Here is a 5,100-nt window from a genome sequence, read left to right on the forward strand (position 1 = left end):
GGCGCCTCATCACTACCGGAGAGACACTGTTTATAGAAGAATAACACTCATTGATGCGTGCTCCGATCTCGAAGACCCCCAACGACATGCAAAACTAAACTCGGAACTGAAAATACTGCAAACACAAACACTTGAACTTTAAGAAAAGGTCCTTCCAGACTTTTTTATCAGCAATTTCAGTTTTATTCATGCACGTCCTTGAAGTGCATCTCAGTAAACAGCTCATTGAATGAGCTGCACTCATGTGGAATGTTCAAATCCCACTCCTTTGGGGGTTATTGAAAATAGCTCTGTGCTAACCTCGATTTGTCAGGACTTGAAATGCTCCTAAGATACAGACGTGGTCAGAAGAGATATAGGGCTTTTAACCATAATCTGACTCGCAGATAGGTCCAGAGAGACTTCAAAATATCCTGGCCTTATTCCCACCAATTCTTGAGTATAACTGGAGAGAATTTTCTCAGCCACAGCAGAATCCTCATCCAGACGCCCTGAGTGAAGACACTGGTAGGGCGATCACCATAAGAAAGTTGTAAATCACAAGCAAATGAGCCCTAAGCTCTTTCTTTCTAATCATGGTGATTGCAGACCATCAGAGAAGCAAAGACGTGTGCCCTTTGCTAACCTACCATTGCCTCATCTGAAGTAGGCTTTTATTTTGATTCAGAATTGCTTCCTTTTAAAGAAAAATCAGATTTTCTGAAGAGATTCTCCTGCTAAGGTTTCGATCTCTATTTCTTCCAAAATGAATGTCAAAGGCAAAAAACCTCAGTATTCTTCTGACGGTCCACTTTGGGTTTCTGATTTTGACAAAGAAACCATAATCTGGTGGCTTAACCCCTGAGGAAGAATGTAAGGAAGAATGAAGACTAAATTGAGAATCAAGCAGAGGAAAAAAAAAAAAAAAAGAAGGTCTGGGCAAACAACATTCCTGGGAATACATTAAAATCTGAGGCTCTAAGCTAACAGGGGCAGCTGGTGAGAACGACCAAGGACAAATGAGTGAGACAGGGCTTTCAGCGAGAGATGCCACCTGTCTCCCCAAGGACAGCGCAGTAGAAATTGTCATTGCAGTGAGGCATAGGAAGGGACCCTGGCCAAGCCAGGGAAGGAGGCCCTTTTACTCTGCTCCTTCTTAAGGTCCATTTACTTCTCTGCAGCCTCCCCACCAAGTAGTTTGGTTTCCTAGACATTATCTTCTTGCCTATATATTCTTTTTTTAACAGAAGTGTGAGGTTATTTTTTGGCTTTATTTAGCTAAAACTAAATTGCTCCTCTGCTTGGTTTCTGACACAATAAATATCATAACAACAACAAAAAATAGGGTATAAAAATATGGCATAAAATCAAATATCTTTATGGCTACGTATATTTGGCTATACAGTTACATATTTTTTAAAATAATGATGCTACCTTTATGATACTGAGCCATCACTCTATTTCTATCAAAAATTAATGGTTGTTGCATATACTTTTTGGACAAAAGAAAATCCTGGAAAGAATCTTTAAATTTAATAGAATGCAGATTAAAACTCAAAAAAATATATAGGAGCTTTCTGTAATAGTTTTTAAAGAATTTAGAAAAATTCAGAGGGAATATCTGTGCTTTGTCGCAATTGTACATAAAGTTGTACAATGTAAGAAATGACAAGGACATCTGAGTTCATCTAGACCTTTTCAAGGCTTTGAGTGATGGAGAGAAAACTAGAATTGGATCTCCTAAGTCTTAGCCCGATTTTCTTCTTTCATGTCATCATGCTTTTCCAGGAACAATTATAAGGTAGGTCAGAGACACAATTAAATGTACAGAAACAAAATACATATATATGTATAGATATCTCTTCACACATGTACATACAATTGAAGTGGTTGTATCTAATAGCAGTAGAGTAGAAGCAAGTCTATATAATTAATGGTTATCAATAGATGGTTATTATGCTAAGTTGACACTCAGGATATTTCCCCCAAGTGTCATTAAAGCCATTTTCTACGTGGAAGTGTGTGTGAGTGTGTGTGTGTGTGTGTGTGTGTGTGTGTGTGTGTGTGTGAAAGAGAGAGTGTGTGTGTGTGCGCACGCTTAGAGGATTTTATATTGTTTTATTTAAGCATTGGGCCCATTAGTTGATAACTGTTCACATATAAAAAAGCTCACTTCCCACATAATGACTGAGTTTTTATTGAACAGAAGTGATAACACATATTTGGTAATATAAATTCAAATATTAAGATATATTTCTGAAATTAATTAGGATGTTCTTATTTTTCTTATTTATAGTTCACTTCCTAGCAAACCAGTTATCAAGAGTAATTGTGTAGAACAAAGAACGCGGGCTTCATCACAGAAGGTAATTCTTCAGACAGTTGCTGCTACTAGTCATGAAATGTCTTTTAACTGTCAGAACATATTCATGGGCACCAACATTGTAAATTTCTAAGAAAGGAAATAACTTTTGACAGTTCTGCTGACACGTCTCATCTTATTTAACCAGATATATCAGAATAACCAACTTGCTACCTAAATTTTATATATTTCAGAGATGTGAAAATTCTTATCTAAAGTATTGAAATGGCTAAACTTATTAAGACTATTCTGAAAAATAAAAACTGATAACATAAGTTACACTGTTACTGTTTTGATCAATAGGTGAAGATGTTTAAAAATCATTTATTCCTTGCTGAATCCCCTAAAATCTAACATGTGACATAACTTTGTTGTTCCTAAGATGTAACTTCTTCCCAGAGCATGGAACCCAAATTACATTGCATATTTAACCCGATTGTATTTTCTCTATTTATACTTTTCTTTAGAACAATCTTCATTTTTGAAAATAAGGATAAAAATAATTGAGATACACTTCTAAAATTATTTTCCGATCCATTAAAAAGTTTCAACAAAAGTTGTCAGATTTTCATTTTTATTTCTACTTTGGTAATTCTTTAGTGATGAACTATGTCCTTTTCTATGTGTAATGTAATTTTTTTCTAAATGTAAATCATAAAACTGAGTCATACATTATTTACCTAATCCATTTTGATCAATAAGTCATGAAGTTTAGCTACCTTCCTCGTTGATTCCTTGTGCATATATACATGTGAAATCACTTTAATGTTCCCGTGGAGTTTCCTTCCAGATCATAAAATAAAGCAAATTATATTGTGTGTCAGATATAATGTCATTTTCCATATTTATGTTTTAGGCGCAATTATGAATTATATATGAAGTGTCGTTTAGAACCAATGAACCGGGCCTTTCTATAATGCACTTTCCATAACACACACCAAAACGTGAAAGTAAGAAACCACAGCCCAGATTCAGAGGCTTCTCTGAGGGAATTCCCACGTTGCCTTTTATTCGACTTTATTGTAGGTTTTATGATGGTTCAAAACGAAAAACTATGAATTTGATGGCATTCTTGAAAGTTTTAGAGAGAATAATATACAATAGCTATTTTAAATTACTTTTTCTTTCTTCATAATTCTAAGGACTTCAGAAAGTCGTGTTTCAGAAATCTATAAAAAGAACAGTCCTCTTTCTTTCATGTTCTTTATCTTTCCAAGATATGATGGCTGGATTCAGGGTAAGAAGATATTTTATATAGTGTATGTGTCTAACATGCGGCCAAGTATCTTATCGTTTTCTAAAAGTGAAAAGAACTGGAATTGAATTACATATAAATAAGAAAAAAAGGGACCCTCCCCACAGAGGAAAACAGGTTAGAGATGGGACTCACTCTTTCTTGGATAGAGATTCTAAACTTGGAATCTGCACACAAAACGCCATACTTAGGAAGGAGAGTAGAAACCAGAATTTCCTTGAGAATTCTGAGAGACCAAGGGGTCAGTTCATTCACCACCCAGCTCCTCTCCCCTGCCTGTGATTGCGAAGCCACCGGCAACAAGCTACTGCTCCTAAGCTAACGGCAAGCGAAGCCCTGTTCTTAACCCCACCAGTCTTCCTAAGGGCTGAGGCACATGTCCTGTAGCCTATATTATTTTCACCTGGAAGCTGTGATGTGCGGTGATGGAGGGAAATCTACCTGCTTGCCTCCTGCTGTGTATTCTGGCAGGAAGCTGATCCTGTGCAGGTAATAGAATGCATTCAAGGGAGAGGCTAGGCGGTGGATTTACAAAAACGAAGCAGAGCAAACACCTAAATGGTAAACGTGAAGAAGCAGGACTTGTCGAAAGGAGGAAAGGATGGGAGAGCATGTGAATTTTCATTGGCCATGAATGTATTATTTTAATATTCATATTAACTCACATTAGAAGCAGTGCAGAGCATAATTATGTTATAAAGACAAGATTATCTAAACACGCACACACACATATATATTGAGAGCAAACATTTACAGTATTTTAAAAGTAAATGCATAATTTTCACATGCAGAATGTGCATAATTATGTGGTAATAACCTACAGAAAGAACATTTCCTGGCAACTAGGGTCTGATAAAAATAACAGTACTAAAGTCATGTCACTCTTGCCAACAGACTATTTTTATATCCCAGGAAGTGTCTCCTCATCAGTAGTGGCTGGTATTAGACATGTCGGCTCAACTGAATCAAGCCTTCTTATTATGTGTGCAGTAAGGTCATACTTCACCAGACATTCCCTGAAATGAAGGAGGCCGAGAAATTCACGCCGGCCGTCCCCAGCAGGGTTCTCACTCCGAGCAGGACTGACGTTTGGGATCAGAGAACCCTTTGCTGTGGGGGCGCTTCCACACCCCACGCACCGTGCAACAGCATCCCTGGCCTCTGCCCACCGATGGCAGTAGTGCCTGCCAGCTGTGGCCACCGGAAATCTCTCCAGACTTTGCCAAATGGCCCCGGGATAAGTCATCCCAGGTGAGGGCCATTGATTGGAGCCTCAGAGACACCCTCTAATTGTCTTGCACCCTGGTCTGCCCACGCCTGAGGCGCTTCTTGACCGCAATTTCGACAGGAAGCTTTTCCTCATTTTCCTCTTTCAACCAGCTGCTAATTTCCAGATGGTTATAAAAGAAGACAGAGAAAGACTTCGCTATTGTGTTTGAGTTGCCATTGTCTATTTTTTTTTTTATCTTAAAAGGAAAAGTGGGTTTAGAGATAAAGAAAAAAA

Source organism: Pteropus alecto, unplaced genomic scaffold (assembly GCF_000325575.1).
Source record: "Pteropus alecto unplaced genomic scaffold, ASM32557v1 scaffold17, whole genome shotgun sequence".
NCBI classification, from domain to species: Eukaryota; Metazoa; Chordata; class Mammalia; order Chiroptera; family Pteropodidae; genus Pteropus; species Pteropus alecto.